Below are 24,538 nucleotides of genomic sequence, written 5' to 3'. Positions count from 1 at the left end.
TAGCAAACTAAACATTGACCCAATAGATCCTTTCCTTTCTCTCAATTGATCATTCAGTTACAATGCAAGTAATAAAATAGTTTCTAGGAAATTGGGTTTAATTACTTTTCCTGTGCCAAATGAATACACTATTTTGCAATTCGTACTTCCCCTACCTTGGACAAATTTAATCTCTTTTGAGTCAAAAGGTTTAAAAATTATCTAAATCCTAATTTTTATAGAGACACTTCCCCTCCTCAATTCCAGTTTCTTTATATTCTAAAACATTGATTGTACAATAAAAACAAAACTTAAAAGAATCAGCCCAATAGGTTTTATGATATCCCTCTTTATAGACATGCATTTGTTTGACTTAGCTTCTTGTTGATAACTGATTAGTACCTTCCTCAGGATGTGAGCAAACAACCTTTACCTCTCCTTAGGGACAGTGAGCAACAGAGGTCTGCATTGTACTCTACGTGTTTTATAACACACTGAATTACAAGATATTTGTTTTCCCCATTTATCGAAGAATATTAACATTGCTACAAACTGAGTGTTTCTCATTGGTTCACTATGTTTGTTATCTAGAAATAGGTGGTTTTCATTCCATAGGGTGTCAAGCCTTACTAACCCATTACATATAACTAATTGTCAAGAGTTTTTACAATTGACAAGAAAAAAAAAAGAATGTCCATTTCTAAGAGTCCTGGAATTTCTTTTGCTTTTCGGGGCCCCAGGCACCAAGTATTTTTCTGTCCAGGCCACGCACTGACAAACCTTGGCCAAAACCCTGACTGGTACCCACCAAGACACCTCTTTGTTCTGCTGTCAGTGCAAACAAAACACACGTGACTGCACAGAAAGGAGTTCTGGACTGGAGCAGTGTGCACATGAGTAAAACAGTGTTGAATAGTGCCTAAGGAAATAGAAGAACATTATTTTAAATTATCTCGATCATAAAAATCCAAGAGAAGATTTAGCAATATACTAACAAAAAAATCCCTCAAAACCAGTTATTCCTTTTAAATAAAAACAAAAATGAGAAACAGTAACTATTAGAAATCCCACCTGGTGCTTTTCCTGCGTTAATGATGCTTCTTAAATTGCATGTGGGTAAATGGTAATTTTGTCTCACACCATTAAAAACTAATGGAACCCTTGATGATAAGAAATGCCATAGCTGGCTTGTTGGAAAACGTTTAATTAATAAAGTAATAAAATTATTGTAAACTAGTGCAGTTTCGGGGAGAATTCAATGGGATATAAAACAGATAAAACATCCTAGAGAATTTGTATAGAAAATAAACATTACTACATAAAATACCATATAAGATTAAAGGGGTTTGTACCACATAAAATTAAAATTAGCTATCGTACAAATAAAATTGTTCTTTTAGAAAAAGTTATTAGAGATCACATCTTATAGAAAGCTATTTTCAATAATCTAGAATAGTGTATTAATTACAAAAATTTTAAGGCTGCATTTTTTCATAAGCTGAAATGCAGAATCTGTTGATTTAAAACTCACTATGCATATGTCAAATTCTGCATTTCAGCTTATTGTAAAATGAAAAGAAAATCACTTAAAATAAAAACAGTAGATCATTCTTCTGCCTTTTAAAACAAAAGTTTTTTTTTCTTTTATTCTCTCCTACACTTTATTCAGAACACCTAATTTTGTGTCAGACAATGGGACTTACTCAAGAAATTTTTAAAGCCAACCCCTGAGTATCTTTTGCCATTTTTTGAACTATATCCCTAATAATAAAATAGCATATCTTAAATGCTCAGCCTAGCTCTGCCTACTCATCAGTTTGGGGTGATTGCTTGTTACCCCTCTGTGCTATCTAGGATGTATACCACCCTAAAACTAATACTGTAACCTAGATAAGTTGTCAGTTTAGTGTCTCCACAAAAAAAAGTAAGAAATTTGGGAACTCCAGTAAAAAAAAATCTACATAAATAAATTTAAAGTGTAAATCACCATTTTTATGATGATGCTACTGTAATGAGAGTGTTCTCTATTTTCTCTGTAACTGCAGAAACAACTCTAATTCTTAGATCTTTAGAGGCATAACTGAGGTGAAGGTCACTGCAAATATCTAACATGAAAAGTGCATGGAGTTTGGGCATAGGCAATGTCACAATCTTTGCTCCTTAACTCAAGTTTGCAGGTGTTCATTCATCCAAGCTTGGATACATGCAACTTCTGTATTCTACCTGATGTTCTGTAGGGTCACACAAATGTGACAGAGGTCCTCTGGAAACTCATAGACTAGTCTTTATTTAGATCCCAAATTAAAGTAATTTTCTCTTTTATAGACAATGTTTCTACAATATACACCAATTGCCTCTTTTATTGTTACTACCAATATACTTCCCAGTAATTTCCTTAAATTTTCTTTGACAGCATCTCCCTGTATTTTTTTCCAACAAAAATTAGTGTTTGTTACCTAAGGGGGGATGTGACCTTACCAAAACTCCAAATCATAAGTTATAAAGAAAAGTAGGACTTTAACAGACGAAAACAAATTGTAAGTGCTAAACAAATGTTTAACAACAGAGCAGAAAACAATCAGCAAAGAATTTTAATAAGTAATTTATAAAAATAAAAGAACAACATAGAATGAATATAAAATATAAAACTGTTGTAATTAAAGTACTCCCAAGATATTTTTCTTGTGTCTTAGGGGGAGAAAATATAATTTATTATACCAAAGTAAATAATAGTAAGTGGAGAGCTGTATCTACATTCAGACCTTGTAGGCAGTATGACATCTATATGCCAATTCAAAACACAGCCTCTGCACCTCTGAGTACCAATCAACCCAGGGCAAAAGTATTTGAATAGAACATGTGTGACTGTACTGAGCCTGTACAGACTTTTTGTTGCCTTCATATTGTTCCCTTAAAAATATAGTATAAAAACTATTTTATATAATTTATGTTGTAATTTCTACTATAATGTAGATAATATTAAAGTATACAGAGGCACATACACAGGTTGTTTGCATAACCCATGTACATCTTCAGATTTTGGTGTCTGCACAAGTCCTCAACCAATGTCCCACTGAAGGGTAACTATTGGCCAAAATTTAAAATACATGTAACCCCCAAATCAGTGGTTCTTGGGGAATTATTAATTGGAAAAAATGAGTAAAAATTCAGAAACTCTCTGAGGAGAAATCTGGCACTAGGGAGATTTCCAGAGACCTACAAAGATGATATGAACTGACAATCCAGGCAATGGTGGAGAGGATAACCTAAATGCCCTTCCCCTATAATGAGACTGATGACTATTTTTTATGCCATCCTAGAGCCCTCATCCAGTAGCTGATGGGTGCAGAGGCAGATACCCACAGATATACACTGAACTGAAGACCCCTGAATATGGATGTCAGTTAGGTGGCCTCCGCACTCTAGGGGGCCCCTGGTAGGATTAGTATTTTTCCCTGGTGTAAGAAGGGACTTTAAGAGCCCATCCCACGTGAAGGGATGGACTCTTGGCCTGTATACATGGGGGAGGGCCTAGGCCCGGTCCAGGATCATGTGGTGGACTTTGGGGGAGCCACGGTCAAAGGCCCTACCCTGCCTGGGGAGTGGAGGGTGGATGGGGTGGGGGGGCAGGTGAGGGGTTGGGGGAGGGTTGGGGAAGGGGAGGGAGAGGGAGAAGGGATTGACATGTGAAGCAAGCTTGTTCCTAATTTGGACTAATAAAAAAAAATTTAAAAATGCAGAAACTCACATACACTATATATATATATATATATATATATATATATATATATTCACAGAAATAGCATTTGTTAGTTAAAACTGTAAGGGGAAGTCATTATTACGAGTAAATTAATCACATATATAAAAAGTAAAAGCACATTTAAAGATTAGCCTTTTTTTTTGCCTAGAAAGATATAACACCTTCGGCAAAAAGGCAAATTATAAATTCATAACATGAAGAAAATGTGTCTACATATCTAGAAAATGGATGCACCCAAAACTCGGATCTCACCATCCTCTAAGTAGTGAAATTGTGGTAAGTTTAAAGCAATTATGTTCTTTTTTTTCTCTAACATGGCATGTCAATGTACATTTTACCTCACATCCTACCATCATCTCCTCATGAAGAAAAATCAGGGCAGAAACTCAAGTCAGGCACCTGGAAGGAGAAACTGAATCAGAGGAAATGTGTTATTGCTCCTTATCTGCTTACTCCTCATGGTATGCTCATACTGATTTCTTTTTATTTTTCATCATTTTTAAAATTTATTTTCCATACCAACCACAGTGTTCCCTCCCTCCTCTCCTCCCGCTCCTTCCCCCCAATTCTCCCCTCTCCAGCCCCCCATCCATTGCTTAGACTGGGTAAGGCCTCACATGGGATTCATCAAAGCACGGCACATCGGCACATCGGCACATCGAACTGAGGCAGGACCATGCTCTACTCCTTGCATCAAGGCTGAACAAGGCATCTCACCATAAGGAATATTTTCCAAAGAGCCAGCTCATGAATCAGGAACAGGTTCTGGTTCCACTGCTAGAAGTCCCACAAAGACCAAGCAACAAAATTGTTACCCAAATGCAGAGGGCCTAGGTCAGTCCCAGTGTGGCTCCCTAGCTGTCCATCCAGAGTGCATAATTTCCCACAAGCTCATGTCACCTGTCTCTGCAGTTTTTCCATCACGATCTTGACCCCCACCTTGCTCATAGAATTTCTAATGGCCAAGATACACTTGAAAAAGTGTAATCAACATCTTTAGCTATCAGGGAAATACAAATCAAAACTACTCTGAGATGCCATCTTACACCTATCAGAATGGCCAAGATCAAAAATGTTAATGACAGCCTATGTTGGAGAGGACGTGGAGTAAGGGGAACACTCCTCCACTACTGGTGTGAGTGCAAACTTGTACAGCCACTTTGGAAATCAGTATGTCAGTTTCTCAGAAAATTGGGATCAACTGAGGTAGAATCAATCTATCTCAAAACCCAGTGATACCACTCTTGAGCATATACCCAAAGGATGTTCAACCATACTCCAAGGATGCTTGGTCAACTATGTTCATAGCAGCATTATTCATAATAACCAGAACCCAGAAACAAACTAGAAGCCCCTCAACCAAAGAATAGATAAAGAAAACATCCTATATCTACACAACGGAGTATTTGGTCAACAGAAAAAAAGCAATGGCATCATGAAATTTGCAGGCAAATTGATAGAACTAGAAAAAAATCATTCTGAGTGAGATAACCCAGATCTATAACACAAACAAAATATGTACTCAGTCATAACTGGCTATTAGATGTAAAGCAAAGTATAACTAGGCTACAATCCTCAGTCCCAGAGAAGCTACTTAACAAGGAGGACCCTAAGAGAGATGCATGGATTTCCCTGAGAAAAGGAAATAGATGGAATGTCCTGGATAGACTGGGGGTGGGAGGAGATAGTAGAGGGGAAGGGATGAAGGTATGGGGCATGAGGGATTAGGATGGTGGAGCTGTGGGTGGGATGGAGCTGGAGGGTGATACGGGAGATATCTTGATACAGGGGGCTATTGTGAGGTTAGAGAGAAACCTGGTGCCAGGAAGGCTCGCAGGAACCCACAAAGATGACCCCAGCTAAGACTCCTAGCAATAGTGGAGAGGGTGCCTGAACTGGCCTTCCCCTGTAATCAGATTGGTGACTGCCCCAGTTGTCATTATAGAGCCTTCATCAAGTAACTGATGGAAGCAAATGCCGAGATCCACAGCCAAGCACTGGACCCAGGTCCATGAGTCCGGTTCAGTGATGATCTTCCACTTGAAATATTTCTCTTTTGTTTCTCTGTTATCTCAATAAGTGTTCTTTTAAGCTTTTAAGCAAAAGCATGAGAACTCCTTTTAAAAATTAAAAATTTAAAGATACAGAACATAAATATGATTGTATCATTCAGTTCTCAGGATGGCAAGGGTGACTGGATAAAGCCCATGGAGTGAGATTCTCCAGGAATTTGAGCTATTTGCTTTGCCCCAATTTATGAAACCTTGAAATTCTGTTATCAAATACTCTTGAAAAAAGAAAGGAAGTACTCAACATAGAAATAGAAATACATGACCAGGCATTGGTGGTACACGCCTTTAATCCCAGCACCCAGGAGGTAGAGGCAAGTGGGTCTCTGTGAGTTGGAGGCCAGTCTGGTGGACAGATCAAGTTCCAGGACAGGCTTCAAAGCTACACAGAGAAACCCTGCCTAGAAAAAAATGAAAAAAGAAAGAAATAGCAATACATCTTCCCATGTGTTTCTGAAGCATGATGTGAAGTATTCTTGAACAGTAAAAGCTTCATTTATTATTCAGAGAAACAAGCAAATTATTCTCAGGATATTAGTGTCTACGTGTGACTAGTTGTCAGCCATATACTATACATCAAAGCCTAGTACTTTCATTCTTTACATGTGTGATATGCATGCATGTTAAGTGTATATGTGTAAACATACATATGTGAGAATGCACATATGTGCATGTGTGTAGATGCCCAAAGTTGACACTGGGTGTCTTCCTTGATTGTTATCAACTGTATTTACTGAGACAGGATATCTCATAAAACCTTGAGCTTGAGAATTCTAACTCATCTTGAAAGGCAGCTTGCCCTGAGGATCACCTGTCTCTGCCTCCCAAATGCTGGGATTACTGATGGCCACCATACCTGTTGATCACCAATGGCCACCATACCTGCTGATCACCAATGGCCACCATTCCTGCTGATCATCAATGGCCACCATTCCTGATGATCATCAATGGCCACCATTCCTGATGATCACCAATGGCCACTGTACCTGATGATCACCAATGGCCACCATACCTGCTGATCATTGACAGCCACCATACCTGCTGATCACTGTTGGCCACCATACCTGCTGATCATTGACAGCCCACCATACCTGCTGATCACTGATGGCCACCATACCTGCTGATCATTGACAGCCCACCATACCTGCTGATCACTGATGGCCACCATACCTGCTGATCACCAATGGCTACCATTCCTGCTGATCACCAATGGCCACTGTACCTGCTGATCACCGATGGCCACCACACCTGCTGATCATTGACAGCCACTATACCGGCTGATTATCCATGGCTACCATAGTTGCTGATCATTGATGGTCACCATACTTTCCCAGCTTTTATGCATATTCTAAGGATCTAAGCTTTAAAGCCAGGTTTCTCATTTGTGTGGCAAGGACTTGATGCACTGATATGTCTCTCCCAGGGCCCAGAGCCTAGTAATATTTTTAATTTGGATACCATTCAATAACACAACAGTCATATGAAAGTTTGGTATCAAGAAATTCTTAAATTCTTAAAACAATGTGTGTGCATATACATGTAGTTAACCCAGCTGTTCCAATTATGCTGGTGCACACTCAACTCTTTATCTCCAGCTTCTCACAATAGGAATCATCACTAAATACACTATGACCACTCATCACATAAAATTTGTCATTGAGCAAAGCATTTCTGTTTTCTGAACATCCTTTCATCATTCCTCCTACTCTTCCATGCTCATAATGTTATGCCAGGCAAGGCAGTTTCTCAACTAGCCTTCCCATCTTATGATACAATCTTCCTTCCTTCTAATCCTGTTGCACTGACTGCTATTTCTACAAGACTTAGGGTACGTGGTGTTGACTCTAAACTCTTTCAATTCACAAATCCTTCCTAAAACCCAGTTTCCTTAAAATCAAGGCTGTGGGCCTCTGCTTCTGCTTCCCAACCCAGCACTGCCATTCACCGGCTTTTCTGTGTGCCCCTAAAGTCCACACAGTTGCAGGCTTGCTTCTCTGGGAAGACAGTGCTTTCTGATGCTTCTTTGTGCTCAGTGTCCCTTTCTTCTGACTCCCTTTCCTCAATTGACAATCTCAAGCATTTTGTGTTGTTTCTCCACTCTTCTGGAGGCTAAATACCTCTCTCTGATCCCACAGCCTACTATCCATGTTAAAGGCTTCTTTACCTTATTGCAGGCTATTCTGATAGTATGTTGACTTTGAATTCTCTTATATGACTGAGACTATCATGAAGACAGGGAAATGTCTGCTATCCTTGCTGCAGACAGTAGATCATAAAAAAAAATGTTTGTCGAATGGATGAATAAATGAAGAAAGTATTTACATGTAACCAGGAACCAGCATATAGCCAAATATTTTCACTGGTAATACAGGACTAAAAAACATAACTGGCTCTTCTTAATAATAATTCAACCTAGAATGTTCCAGTTGACTTCAGTTATTTTTCAATGAAATGAGAAGTCAACATGTTCCTGGTAAGATTCGAAAGAAGAATTCAGCCACCAGACAGTACCCAAAAGTACCCAGGTTAAGTTCTAAGCACATAAAATGGATTTGCTATCTATGCTAATGTATGATTCTAAGTCCACATGTTGTTTAAGATAATGGTGTTTCTAGTGACAGTCATACAAAAATACGTCCCCAAAATAGGTTACTAAACTGGATGTAATTTTTCTTGTGAAATGTCTAGATCTGTGTACGACCTGAATAGCAACAGCAGCTTTATGGTGTGGTGAAGTCAGTCAACACACACTATAGCTGTGGATTCAAAGGAAATGAAAGCAGCAGGGAGACAGACAGATAAGCTCAGCCAAAAAGCATAAGAATAAAGGAAATTATTCATAGAGAAGAACCAACTCTAAAAAATAATTCAAAAGACTGTTCGGTTTCAAAGGGCTCTGGACAAGGAAGATCCATTTTTAAGTCCTGCCTCCATAGTGTCATATGGACAGTCTCCAAGTGCCAGACTTTTCTGTAACTATTTTATAACCTGGCCTTAAACATTGTTAAGATATGCTATCAAAAGAAGAAATAATTATCAGCCAACAACACACTTGTTAATGTGGCCTGAGTGGAAAGGCCTGGACATTTTCAGTGTTTTCAATTCATGATGGTCTTCCATCTTATGTGTGTGTGTGTGTGTGTGTGTGTGTGTGTGTGTATGTGTGCTGAGTGTTTCATCCACATCTAACTATGTTTTTTTTTAATGCCTCCTTCTCACTTACTTCAAAGTTCTTTGGGTGAATAATATAAAAGTATTTGTTTAACTCAATGCCTTGAGGCTTTGGGCCTTAAAGCTCTGGATACTTGGACTCTTCTTAGCTGGTTTCTCTGTAGCTTTTTACTTTTATTTATCATACCTTTCCTTTCCACATTTCATCCTGTTTGCCTTCCCACATCTTTGACCATTCTTTCCCAATATCTTTCAGTAGCTCAATTCTTTTTATTAAATTTAAGCTCCCATACACACAACCCCACCACAATCCCTACACACACACACATACACTCACACATATACACACATGCACACACACACATACACATGCTCACATGCACTCATACACGTACACACTACCACATACTCAGACATGTACACACATGTGAGCACACTCACTCACTCACACATGTACATATACACTGCCACACACACTCACAAATGTACACACCACACACATACTACCATAACACTCATACACATTCACACATATACACATATGCATTCATGTAAACACACATGCACATGCATGTATAAACATACACACATGTACACACACACACACACACACACACACACACACACACACACACACACACCCCACCTCCACCACCACACAGGACGAGATGCCTCTTCTTCTCTTACTCTCCCTCCTGCATTTGAATGGATTATCTAAGATATTTGTGCATTTGAAAATGAGATTTCAGACCCTGAGACTCCAAGAACATTGTTTCTTAGACCCTTTCTAAGAAAATTAAAATAATTTTCTTTCTAATAAAAAAAAAGATTGTAGCTGAAGAAACTTTCTGGGACTGCTGTTGGGTGGGAAAAGACATGAAAGTGTTAAATTCCTGCCTCCCACAAGGAGAAATCAGTGAATGATACTAAACCTGAAAAATGAAATGCCTGTAGTGTAAGTTACTCATTTTGAATGCAAAGATAAATGCCAGGAAGTCAGTTAGAAAAACTGCAAGCTCTCTCTGTGAGCAGAGAGAGCTGTGGGAGGAGCAGAGGTCTTTTAGGCAAAGGACTGCTGTTTGTCACAAGATCTCTTACCATTTGGCTTTTGAAACTTCATGAACATTCATATAAAAGCTGACATGGGTACTATTCCAAAGCCACCAGCTTCCTCAAATATAAAATCAGTATTTTGATGTAAAATTTGCCTAAGTGGGGAAAAAAAAGATAACTGGCTTCGTTCCAAAGCAGACCTCCAAGAATGGAGCAATAAAACAGGGAAAGGGGTGCTAACATAGCAATTCAAGGGGGGGAGATGGCAAGAAGTACTTTCTTCAGTGACAGAGAGCTATCCACACCCCCTTTTCCATTAAATACCTAACTCTATTATAATAGCCAAGTTCTGCTATAAGCAGCCTCTGTGCTGGCCAATATGCAGCTCCTAGGTAAAATTTCACCTGTCAGTTCTGGTTTCTGATGTTAAGTCTGCTTCAAATGTATTTGATTCACAATTTAGATGTTGAACTAATAAAGTAGCTGTGTCTTTGAGGTCACGTCTTCTGTCAGATCCCATATTCACTATCTATATTTCAACTCTACACACAAAACCAGAAAACAATACAATCCTGAACTGTCTGGTGATAAATCAAGATAGCATGCTTATATGATACACATTTTTGCATGAAATATATATTTCCACATTGTAGGATGTGTAGTTTTGAGTCCCAGTGTGATATCTTATAGAAAGCTTTACAAGTGTTATTGGATTCCGGTATCAATAATTGCTCTGATGCATCTTGTTTACAGGCATTTCTGATTACAGAACACAGAACAGGCCGGGGCTAAGGAAGAAGATAAAGGAGTATTTGTTAGCAATCTCATGCTAATAGGTCATCACAATCTATAAACCTTTGACCCAATAGATAGAAATTTCCCTTTACTTTAAATCAATTAGCATTCATACATGAGCCAATCCAAAGCCATCATGTTTATAAGCCATTATAATAAATACCTAATGTATTGATTAGCACACAGTCAGTATTAATTAATGATGTCATAGCCTCAATGAAAGCCTTGGAGGCTTTCATGCCTTAGAGATGCAGGGCACCCATCAGAGCCAAGCACTGTGCACCTGACTGTCTTCACATCCCTGAATGAAACTCTGCATTCACAGAGTCTCTGCAGAGCCCCTACCGCACTATAGTGCACTCTATAGAGAATGCTGCACCCTCTAAAACAAACCATCGCCTTGCATAAGTAGGCCACTAGACTCTCCAGTGGCACAACTGTGTAAGTAAGGGCAGTGCATTAACTTCTCAACCCATACCCGAGATGAAACATGGAAACTCACAAAGTTCATACAATACACATGTCTAAAGCCAAGTGTCTCTTTTCTATTAAATTCTCCTCCACTTTAGTCCTATGCAGCCTAGCACACCCAGGCCCAAAACTGTCTGAAAATAATCTGCAATAAATCAAAAAGCTTTCTTTAGTGCAAACAAATCAGAATCATCATTTTCAAATATATTTTCCTTTTACTGCCATTCTCAAGATGTCAATTTCTATAGGAGCAAATCATATCTCTAAAGCTTTAAGAATGAAATTTAGCATAAATCTCTGTATAGATATTAAAGAACTGGCATACAAGTCTAAATCTTGGTCAGCTATGTTTAAATATGCCAGTCTGTTAAGAGATAATTTATCACAATGATAAAAGTCATATTAAATGTACAATGGGTTCCCAAATAAAAATTACCCTAGGAGGATCCAAAATCTATTAAAGAATGTTAGTAGTATCGTCTTTGTGTCTAATTCAAATTAACCTCTAAAGAAGATAAAGGTATCAAAAAATAATTGTTATTTGCCCTGTCTTCCATTAATCATGACTAAGCTACTTATTTCACGTTCTCCTTGAAACTGTTCAAGTAATACAGAATTTTCATTATTTCTTTTTTATGCAATTATATTTTTTATTTTTAAAGGTTTTAATAGACTTTTATTAAATACAAAAAACTATGAGATCAAACCACCTGAATTAAAATTATTTATTTTTCCACTTTAGGGTTTTAGCACATTATTAATTATCTGTGTTCAGAGTCACTGCAAGAAATATGTAAACAAGTCTGGGTTAATGAAGCTTCTTGAGATGGAGACAATGTATGAATGCACTAATCATGAAGTATTATCTCTGCCTTCAGCATCTTCTAATGCCACTCTGCCTGGAATACAAAATGGAGCACCATGTAAGATGATTGAATCTTCATCAACATTATCATCATCATCATTTGACCTCAAAGATGCTTTCAGAGGAAATTAGGAATGAACTTGCAACAATCTAGAATGACAATGCAAAAGATGAAAGGGCAAAAAGCGGTGAACCAAAGTCCCTGGGCCTGGGGCTGTTCACAAGGGACTCAGGTGTATCTCACCCAATAAAAAACTTCTGTTCACGGAACAGATTTTTGTACACTATTTTTTACTACAACAAAGATATGCTTATTTCCTCTATGAAGGAAGACATCTTTTTTTTTTTAATGAAATTGGCAGGGAGGTTATGTGTAAGGCAAATTGTGACTGAGCCAATAATCTGTCATTCTTACCCTCCAGAATGTTCACATGAAGATATAAACAGAAAGAGAAGCCACTTCATATGTAAGAGAAAAGAGAAAACTACTCTTCCTCATCCAGCTCTCCAAAGCTCGGATTCACACTCCTGGTCCTCAGAGGCAAGAGTGAGGTGAGTGACAGAGAAGGTGTGAATGGAGAGGGAAGAGAGAAGGGGCACAGCAAAGGAGTCAGACTCCAAAAGGTCTACTGCTAACGAGAAGCTACCAGTCAGTCGCCCAGTGAAGCCCCTCTCACTCCATCCCAGACAGGAAATGTCAGCGTTCTGTGCAGAGCTGACACAGGGACCAACAGGATCTTCCTTGAGACTGCAGCTCAATCTCTCATGTTTCCTTTTGCAACGTAGTCCGTGGGCTCGTGACACAGATCCAAGAGGCCTCCTGTACTGAGACCTGAAGTTAGAGTCACAAGGTAGTACAGGCTCCAACTGCTCTGTTCTTCCCTTGGTCACCTTCACTTCCATTGCTGAAATGCCTTAGTCCTCTTGTGATCACACCTTCACTCTGTGGGAAAGTCACACGTAGTTAAAACCATCAATTCAGTCTTTTGGGTACATCTCATTGCTTCTGTGATTATAAATAGATTAAATTTGAAAATAACACATGTTATTCAGGTGTGGATACTCATGCCTATAATCCCAGCACTTGGGAAGCTGAGAAGGAAAGCTTGGTCTGGAGTTGAAAGCCAGTTTGAGCTACATAGTGAGTTATGGGCCAGTCTGAAATACACTATGAGACCTTGCCTCAAAAACTAAAAGGCAAAAATAATGCACTGGCCAGAGCAATAAAAAAGGGGTGTGTGTGTGTGTGTGTGTGTGTGTGTGTGTGTGTGTGTGTGTGTGTTAAGATTGATTCATTAAAATTGCATATATTCTCTTATTATTCTGAGACCATAAACTTGTTGATCATGTATGATGTACAGTTAATACTTTTATTTGAATACTTATCCCTTACAATTCCTTATTTTGCAAAGGATACTGGAGCCAGGGGATAAAATAGCTGGATTCAAATCCAGATCTTCCTGGCTCTAAAACTTCCCTCCTCTCCATGCCTCTAGTCTGCTTTAATCTCATTTGCCTGGGGATATGCCTATCATTGTCATCACGGGAGCCTATGTAACAAAGAATCCAGTAACCTATGAAGCAAAGAAACTGCAAAGCAAGGGCTATTGGTGCTGAGCAATGCTGTTGTTGTTACTCTACAAGAGCAAGGAAACCCAGACAGATTATTGTGATGCGTGGCCTGCTATTTATCACCCAGCAGAGGACTTCCTGGCACACAGTAGGAATTTGCTTATTGAGCAAATACAGTTATAGCCCTAAGGAACAGCCATCCTAGTATGTTACACTTTCTCCCAATGGTAATAAATTTTGGCTTTTGATTGAGACTTCAATAAACTCTTTAAATATCGCTCTAAAGGAAATTGAAAGCAATCATTTGAGTGCCTTCAAAAATTTCAAACCTGAGACTTAAAAACAACAAAAATGGCAAAATTAAAATTGATAGCAGCATGAATTTTCATGTACACAAACACACCATATAGCCATGTGCTCTTTAAGGGAACTGTTCCCTGTCTCATGAAAGAGAGGCAACTTGTTCTGATCTGTGCACACTTTCATGAAATACCAGGGAGGGGAGACCTCCTGTCACTTGTCAGCTAGTTCAGTCATTGATGCTCAGAGGTACTCTAACATACGAACGTCTGCTTCAGAAGTCATTGGAAGTGGTTTTGGTAAACTCTGTACTAGTCTATCATTCTCGCTAGAGCCAGAGTGACTTCAGTTCTACTCCCTGATGGATACACATGTCAGGTTCCTAACTGGTTAATGACAACTGACAGGGAAACAGAGAAAATGCTCACTGTTGGGGTGAGCACAGCATTCACACAGGAATGCAACTGTATGGCTTGCAATGCTCTTCCCATGGACGAGAAGTGCATTCCTCTCCTGGGAGGAAATTCTAGTCAGAGAACTTTGCCCTTTGAAAGAGCCTCACCCTGAAGTGGATGGATTCGAGAATTATTCCCCAAGAATCAGTTTAATATGCTCATTAAGATCTATGAAAGTACAGAAAAAATCCGTTTATTTAAAAACAATTCTCAAAAATTCTTCAAATGCCTATCCTGTGCAGTGTCATGTCATCAAGTGACAGCATATGTTGAGTACTGGGCACAAAGAAGCTAAAATACATATTAACAAGATCATGCCCTACATACATGCTAATAAATTTTCAGAGATGTCAAAAGTATCAGATACCAAAGGCCCTTCAGAGTAAGCAAAGGCCCAAGCCAGATGAGAGCCCCGAGAATACTGTCATAATGGCCACTGAGTATGGGGAAAACAATGCTACACACAGGAGACTCTCCCCATAAGTCCCTTTCTTCTTCGGGTATTTTTTCAGCCACGTGGAAAGCCATCTCATATTGTTGAATGTAAGCGTTTGAAGTGAGCAAGGAAGAAACCTGTTGACCCTTTTTTGTAGAAACTATAATTGCCGCACATTAGTAAGTTGTTTGGGGACCTAAGCATGAGTGTTCCTTGTGTGGAGATGGCATGGGCCACTTCATGTGCTGGGCTGTGCCTCTGTGCCTCTCACTGCTTGGCACAAGATGAGGGAAACTGTTGAGGGAGTCTGGTAGTTAGTGTGAACACACCCTATGTTCTGCGCTTCCGGAAGTATTACCCCCTATTTTTTTTCTCTCTGACTAGCCTGCGGTTCAGCTTTAGGTGGCTTCCCCTGAAAGTTTGTCTTCTGCTCAACCAAGTACCAAACTCTCCAAAGCAAACAGCTGCCAAGCTTGCTGAAAAGGCTTCCCTCTGCCATTTTCTTTGTTCGTTGCCACCACATACAAAGATGTAGCTTGAAAAAAATGCCTTAAAACAGTCTAGGTACTAAAACACAGTGCCCTGGATGCCCCATCCTAAGTCCAATATCAGTTGCCACCCTCTGGGAGACAAGAGATGCGGGCTGAAGAGCATGGGGTCAGTCCTCTAGTGTCCTTCCTATTTGACAGGGAAGCAGTGTGAGTGGGCACCTGTAACATCTGCTTCCATTACTTAAAATCTTGGAGGATCACATTTCTTGCTTCTGTGTGTCTTCTGCAGCCCATCCTTCCCGACTCAGTAACACTCTCACAGAAGAAGCTGCAATGCTCTGAGCGGCCAAGCTGCTCTGCCCGGCACTTGCACTGATTCCTCCGGGCTGTGCTTACCCGCGGTTCCAGCCCCCATGCCAACAGCACATTCTTACTTCTGTGAGAAAGCCAGCCATGCCAGAAGGCTATGTACTTGAAGTGTTTCATTCCAGGAGAACTGCACATAGAGAAAGATGCATTTTATCAAGCCCGTGAGAAACAAACACCAAAACAAACCCGTGGAGCAAGTGAATCACTTTCCTCAAGTGAGAACTCTGAAAGCCAAGAAGCCAGGCCTTCCCAGAAGCCTTCCTCAGGTTTCTCTGAGAAGAGGAGTTGCTTTTGCATTGTTCTTTTTGCAAAGGGAAGAAACGTTCACACAAATCACATGCATATAAATATACGGCTACTTCTCTTCCCTTAATCATTGGCACTAAGGGCCTTGTTACTTACTTGCTGGTGTGTTCTTCCCATATCTCTATTCCCTCTGTGTGGTGCTGCCATGCATCACAAAGGTTTCCAGCCTCTACCCACATGAACTGCCAGGGATGGCTTACAGAAAACATCGCCAACCTGCATGCAGTTGACATCCGAAGAAAATTTCAAACTTAGGAGAAAGAAACTCACAGGAAGCCATAAAAAAAAAAAAACTTACCACCACTACTACTACTAAATTATTCTACAAACCAGTTAGCAGCTTGCTTGTTAGAGTGTTGAGTGTTACCTCCACGCAGGGGCTGGCTGTCCTTTGCACAGTGTTGCCTCCATGCAGGGGCTGGCTGTCCTTTGCATAGTGTTTCCTCCATGCAGTGGCTGGCTGTCCTTTGCACCAGTTCCTGATGTTATTGGAGTGAAAAGGAAACTGAAGAATATAGAAACACAATATTACAAACCAACCTGTTGATATTTTGAAAAAGAAATCTTACAGCGCACCAAGTCGACACAAACTATAGTATAATATTTAGGGCAATCTTCTAGTGCACTAAGGAAATCTCGGGAGACGTAAATTCTGATCCACTCACTTCTGATCATTTTTATGATCCGAAGTAGTTTTCTCTTCAATATAAGGCATATCTCCAACCACCTACTAGTTAGGAAAGCCATTAAATTCTTGCAAATTGAAGGTGGAAAAATAAATTGTATGTCTTTTAGACCCCGAATGATCTTCCTATAGCAATTTCAGAACAAACTAGGAAGAATTCTGCAGTTTTAATCTCCTCAGTAGCTTCCTATTACTAAACAAGCAGAGCGCCACGGTACAAATGTAGACTTTGCGTGTCATCTTGATCTGCGGCTTTTTTCTTTCATTAAAGCTTTAATGCAGCAATTATGGCTACGTTGCCCTATAAAAAAAGGAAAAGGCAGTTTACTTTAAAAAGTGAAATTGCATAGCCTACTATTTAATTATACACAAATGTAAATGGCCTATTTTTCCATAACTGGTTATTACAGCACTGTTTTACTTTCTGAGTTTTCCCAATCTAGAAAACCTACAAAGCTTCCTGCTATATAATTGTTTTGTTACATTATTGTTTTCATCTTATTTTTTCTTTTAATGTGAGTGCAGCGGGATAAATCTTGGTTTTAAGCCAGCCACTACTTCATCTACTTAAGCTTTTATAGATGAAGATTGCTGTAATTATCAGAATACCCGCTTATTTCTGAAGTATTATCCTGGCAACCCGCTGGCATTTACAACCAATTAACAAGCTTTGCCATTAGTTGCATAAGGGGTATCGCAGAGTAAACCCATTGTGTGCTAATTTTCTATTTTAGATAATCAGTTTGGCCATCCAGAATGGAAAGAAGAAGAAAAGAAAAGGTTTGACACTCAGTGGCAGACATGTAAAAATTACTGCGTGCCCCCCAGAGACAAAGGTACCCTGCAACTCAATGATTGCTGTCGCTGTCACTATTGGTTCTTAAGTATTTCCCTTTGTCTCTTTTGGAAGAAAAAAAAGTGGGGATTCGGCAAAGTAATCATGTCCCGTCACACACACTCTCTGCCTTTTAAAGCTAGCTGGCTTCTCTTGCTGTCCTGACCATAATTTGACCAAATTGGACGAGTGTTAAACACCTTTAAAAAAGACAGAAGGAAATTGAGTATGAGTTCTTTGGTTCTTTTTTTTTTTTTCAACAATGCCTTTCAACCTCTTTCTCCTCCTCCCTTCCTTGCTATTAGAGTTAATTAATGTACAAGCGTCCTCCAACTGGGCTTCCTTAAGATTAGCTTGCAAGCTGGGTTAGTTAAAGTCGAGTGTTGTCATTTTATTGCCTTGTTTAAACAGTCTCTGATATTAATATGTCCCCGACCTCCATCGACTGCACGACAAGGTGCTGCTGACACACTGAAGCTCAAGTTCATGGCAAAAAAGGAAATGAACCACCAGCCCAGTGCTTCATCGAGGGACCGCATAAGACATCCAAGACCTTTGTCAGAAATTATCTGGTAGTCTGAGTCTTTGTAAATACTAATGATTGGTTCACCTCGGTGTTCTCTGTGTAAACCTGAAAAGTCCTAAAATCTGTCCTCTTCCTCATCCCAAGATGATACCAAATGCATTGCAATTCTATTGTCTCTGTGTCAGGAAACATAAACTGAGATTTTAGAAGGACCAGTGTTGGGGGTTCTAGAGATGATAGTTGCTCTCAGTGGGTGAGAGAATACTTGCTTCTCTTAAATGGGACGTAAGTCCCAGTGTCCACATCAGAAGGCCTATGAAAGTATCAATATGGCACTAGCTGGAACAGAAACTCCATCTACAGTATCCAAATCTCTTTAGCCGTAGAGCTTCCTAAATCCTCATGCCAAGCTGCAGTTTAAACACAATGCCTTTGACATTTCCAGGGGTAGTCAACAGATAACTTCTCCCTGCAGGCACACACAGCTTTAGAGCTGGCCAATATCTGCCTTACCTTGTTCCATTTCCAAACGACCTATCTGGAACAACAGGGTTGTGCAGTACCAAGCCTAAAACCTGAAACTGGGTTCCAGACATGAGCTACTTTCATTATATGTGTGCATACATGTGCAGGTACATGAACTTACATGTACCTGTGAGGAAAAGCCCACTGGCCCCTTAACCCATATATCAAGTTCAAGCTTCTACTAACTGTCTTTCACCCAGTAGTATGGCCATAGACGCAGAGCCACACTTTCAGGGTGTGACACTACTTCAACAGGCACTTTTACTCATTATGCCATTGTATGTGAGCATTATCTTTCTAGCAAATGAAGACATGATGTGTCCCAAATACATCTTATTCAAGTCAAGGAGAGACGTTCTTTTCAAGGGTTATTACAGTCCCATCCAATTGTAAAGCTCTTACAAAGAGAGTCCTAGCTCACTTCTATCCCATCCCATGTGTTCATTCTGTATACAGCACTGCCTGTTCCTACAAAGGAAAAGTAAGGAGTGAGCTAAAAGCTTGGGGTGAGGCAGAGAAGTAAAGAAATTACATTAGAAGATTCTTTTTTTATTACTACTGTCTACTGAATATTTAAGGTGACTACTAGCCGTGCAATAACACAATTTTATCATGCCTATGCTTCTATATTGATTGTTTTCCAGTGCTGAGATCAAGCCTGGGCCATTTGCATGCTAGGGATGCCATTCTACCATCAAAGTATAGCCCCAGGCTAATTATTATATTCTCTAATCATTATTGCTGTCATGTGATTCCCCATATTTAATTTTTTATTATTTCAAATTATAATAAAATTGACTTTAACCTTGTTTCATCTGTTGGCACTACAGTGTGAAGAAGGAAGAAATAGATACTTTTAAACGACTTCTAGCCAGGAGAAGGCTAGAACTAATGGTTTTGAAAGAAGAATCTTGGTCACCAGGCAGAAATATAGGGCTTATCTGCTTACAAGGGGCATCACTTACTCTTCTCTTTCTTTCTCCACCTTTTTCTAGATTCATTAACTTGCTCAGGTCACCTCTCCATGCTCCACTGTCTCAACTGTGCTAAGGGAGAACTTGGACCCATGGAGTTGTCTTAAGCATTAATGTAACTGTATGAAAGTACCCCTTAGTATAATGTAAGGCATATAATAAATACAAACACAACCTTATTATCATGGACCTATGTTTGCCTGCATGCCCATCATGCTGGTCACCATGGAGCTAGCTAGCAGCAGTGATTGGAACCAGCATCCTCCTATTGCTCATATAATCAAATAATTGCTACCAGCAGAAGTCAGAGGAAGAATGAAGGATGTTTTCACTATTGCTTTCTGAGTATAAGAAGGAACCAGGATCCATGTTTTCTACCTTGATAAACATGTCACCTTTAGTCTTAAAAGAGTACAACTATTCCCAGACCTCATATGCCAGGAATCACACACAGAGTATTCTACAATCATTATTAGTTTTTAATTGAAGTAAATGAAAAAATAGCCTTGTGTAGCTATTATCAGTCAGTATTTTGCATTTTAAAATATACAGCTTGAAATCAGCTGAGTCTGTCTTATGACTGGAGATTTTATTTTCAGAATCACCACAGTAGGGCTGAATGGAAAAGTGCTTCCCATAAAGGAGGACTTTTGCTTTCTTTGCCTGCAAATCCCATGAAGCACAAAACCTGTCTGTTTTGCTCATTAATGTATCTCTGAAACTCCGCCAGCATTTTATACAGAAATTATTTGTTGGATGGATTAATGGATGATCTTACTTTCTGCTGGTGGTATTTATATCAAGCACTGGTCTTTAATGTCTCATTGAATCATTAAGTGTTAAGTATCCGGTGCTGTATTAAATTTTGGACCTTCAAGGACACAGAGATTAGAGTGGCAGGGATTTTGTCTTGAACAGCTAGCTTACTGAACAGTTTTCAAGCTGTTTTAAAGCCCCTGTAGTAACATTCTTACATGCAAATAATGAATGAAACCCTGCCGAAAATTGTACCAGCATTGTGAGCCTTCAGCCAATTTAGAAACAGCCACTACAAAAATCTCCATTTCATGAAGGACACAGCAAGACTGAGCAAATGCTGCTCAGAACCTCACAGTCTAGTAGGAAACCCAAATCTATTTCTCCCAGTGCTTGAGGATTGCTATGATTTCTAGGCCAGCCATGTCGTCTAGTAATTCATCGTGTCAGCCAGGAAAGATGAGCGGCAGAGGCATCGTGATTTACAATTATTAGACAAAGGCAACTGTAAACTTGAATGACTTTAGATTCTAAAATAAGTTGACACATTTTCATTTTAGAGACGATCTAGAACATACTTTACAACTTGAAAACATTCCCACTGCTGTCAAAAGGTGAAGCTGGCTCCGCCTCTCTGCAGCCTCATCACAGTTCTCCAAATGGCAGCCTTCAGCTGTGGAGCATTACAGTCCTATTATACGAGAGACAATTTTGTCGGGTGCTTTTTAATTGGCAGGGGGTTAAAAAACACTTTCCTGTCACAAGGAGTTTTCTTATAAATTAATGAAAGCAAATAAACCCTTACAAGATCACCTCCTTTCAATTTGAAGTTCAAATTTGTCTCCACGATGTTAAGTTAAATAATATCAGCTCAAGCTGGGGGAAACTTTCAGAGTAAAGACCCAACAGGTCAGACTGAAGGCAGAAAAGTGATGTCTTAAAAAGTATCTTTCAGTATATACATTGCTTTTAAAGAAGGAAAAGACCTAGCATGTTTCCGCTTCTAGCCCAATAATTAAGATTACATTTTCAACAATGCTTTTTCAGCCTTAAGTTAAAACAATTTTTCAAGGGATATTAGGCCACATAAGAACTTACAGTCATCTTCATTTTTTCTGACTTCTTTATGAGTCACTTTATAAAATCATAGTGAGATTTCAATGTATCCCAGAAGTCACTCTTACTAATTGTATCTGTAACACAAAATTTCAAAGTAATTTCTGTCATTATGACCAAACTTTCCACTGTTATATCCTGATACTTCATAGATGATCAAATTCAATAGTAGAAAAACAAAAATTATCAAGGATGTGACAGCACTTTTAAAGTGTCTATAGATGCTTTTACTCTAGACTGTAATTTCCAAAGCACATATTTAAGTTCCTCATATTTTATTAATGCATTGCTACAAGTTTCTCCTGCTCTAAGAATGAACATACACACAGGCACACAGGCACACACACACCTCGTTATCACTTTTTAGCAACTTCTTTCAAAAGCATTTTAAAACAGTCACATATGCAAGCCTATGTTTTTAAGGTATTTGTGGAAGGAGTCTAAAGCAGAACAAAAATGAGTAAGATGCACCCAGATTCTCAGGAGTAAGTGTTACAGTGCCTCCACTTTTTAAAATTTATTTGTATTTATTTATTTAAATCAGTAAAAGCTTGTTCCACATGTCAAAACCAGTTCCTTCTCCCTAACCTCCTCCCCTGCTTCTCACCAACCACCCATCCATCCCCTCTCTGCTCCCCAGGGAGGGTGAAGCCTTTCATAGGGGATCTTAAAAGTCTGTCATATCATTTGGAGCAGGGCCTAGGCCCTCTCCGGTGTGTCTAGGCTGAGAGAGTATCCCTCTATGTGGAATGGGCTCCCAAAGTCCATTCGTACACCAAACACCGATCCACTACCAGAGGCCCCGTAGATTGCCCAGACCTCCTAACTGACACCCACGTTCAGGGGGTCTGGATCAGTCCTATGCTGGTTTCCCAGCTATCAGTCTGGGGTCCATGAGCTCAACCTTGTTCAGGTCAGCTGTTTCTGTGGGTTTCTCCAGCCTGGTCTTGACCCCTTTGCTCATTACTCCTCCATCTCTGCAACTGGATTCCAGGAGTTTAGTTCAGTGTTTACCTGTGGGTGTCTGCTTCTGCTTCCATCAGCTACTGGATGAAGTCTCTGGGATGGTATATAAGTTAGTCATCAATCTTGTTATCAGGGGAGGGCATTTAAGGTAGCCTCTCCACTGTTGCTTAGATTGTTAGCTGGTGTCATCCTTGTAGATCTCTGGACATTTCTCTTGATTTTGCTTTAAACCTATACTGGCTCCCTCTTTGATGGAATCTCTTATTTTGCTCTCCTCTATTCTTCCCCTGACATGATCTTCCTCCCCCCTCATGTCCTCCTCTACCCTCCTCTTTTCCTCTTCTCTTTCTCCTAACTCCCTCTCCCCTCCCCGAATGCTCCCAATTAGCTCAGGAGATTTTGTCCCTTTCCCCTTCTCCAGGGGGACCATGTACGCCTCTCTTAGGGTTCTCCTTGTTTCGTAGCTTCTCTGGCAGTATGGATTGTAGGCTGGTAATCCTTTGCTCTATGTCTAAAATCCATATATGAGTGAGTATATACCATGTTTGTCTTTTTGTGACATTTGCCTGCAAATTTCAATGCAAATCAAAGCAACTCTGAGATACCATGTTGCTCCTGTCAGAATGGCTAAAATCAAAAACACCAATGAAAGTTTATACTGGAGAGGATGTGGAAAAGGGGGAACACTCCACTGTTAGTGGGAGTGCAAATTCGTACAGCCACTTTGGAAATCAGTAAGGCGGTTCCTCAGGAAAATGGGAATCAGTCTACCACAAGATCCAGCAATTCCACTCTTAGGCATATACCCAAAAGATGCACATTCATACAACACAGAAGCATTATTTGTAATAGACAGAACCTGGAAGCAACCTAGATGCCCCTCAACTAAAGAATGGAAAAAGAAAATGTAGTACATTTACACAATGGAGTATTACTCAGTGGGAAAAAAGCAATGGAATCTTGAAATTTGCCATGACACCACTTTTAAAAGGGGAAAAAGAATAGGGGTTGGGAAGGCAGTTACTCACCACAGCAGTCTAGAAAGAACAAGAAAGGTTGTTTATAATGGCACAAGCCTTGCACTGGCAGATGGGAGTGTTCTGGGTTGGGGAATGGTGACCATCTTAAATGGTTGCTGAGTGTGGTTCAGAATCCTAACTAAGGGGATTCTAGGTCCCTGTCTACAGTATACTAACAATGGCCCATGCTGCCCCAACCATGGCCTCCCCCTGCTGGGGACAGAGATTACTTGCTAAACACTTCTTTTTCTAAGGCAAGGCCCCATTGGTTCAGCTTTATCGTTGTTGGTAACAGGAACCCAGCCCCAATCCTGACAATATACCTTCATGTTGTGTACCTCCCTAGAGAATGGGAAAGAGCGGGGCAATGAATGACAAATAACTACCAAACACCCATAAAAATCCCTGGTCATATTTAAATATAAGGAGTTGGGCCTGGTAGCACAAACTATTATCCCAGCTATTCACAATGCTTAAGTGGACAAATACAAGGCTTGCCTGGGATCCAGAGAAAATTCAAAATCAGCCTCAGCAACTTAGTGGGAATGTGCCAATAAATGTAACCAATTAATTCATTAAATGAGTGGGTATATAGTTCAGTAACAGAATGCTTACCCAGCATATGAAAGACCTAAATGCCTAATACTGGAGCTTGGGTTCAAATCCTGGTGCTGCCACTTTGGATCTGAAGTAAGTTAATGTCTCTGTTAATGTCATGGTGTCTAAAACAGAGACACTTACCTCACCAACTCTGAAAATCAAATGAGTGTTGAGACTTTGAGAAATGACTAGCAAAGTCCTAGTACATAGCAGCTTTTCTAGAAAGATCAGCTAGGGCTACCTCTCTGTAATGCAGACAGTGTCCATCTTGACTGCTGATACCTCCTTTCCTCATGTTCCAGAAGCTATCCAAATGACATAAGTCTGCCTGTGGCCACATTGTGGGTACTAAACAGATCTATAAGGAGAGAACAGAGTATGGACTAAGCCACGGCCAGCTTGGGAATCCTCTGGTTGCACACAGTGAACTAACCAGAGGTACTG

This window comes from Cricetulus griseus, chromosome 2, assembly GCF_003668045.3.
Source record: "Cricetulus griseus strain 17A/GY chromosome 2, alternate assembly CriGri-PICRH-1.0, whole genome shotgun sequence".
NCBI lineage: Eukaryota > Metazoa > Chordata > Mammalia > Rodentia > Cricetidae > Cricetulus > Cricetulus griseus.
This window is presented reverse-complemented; position numbering follows the sequence as displayed.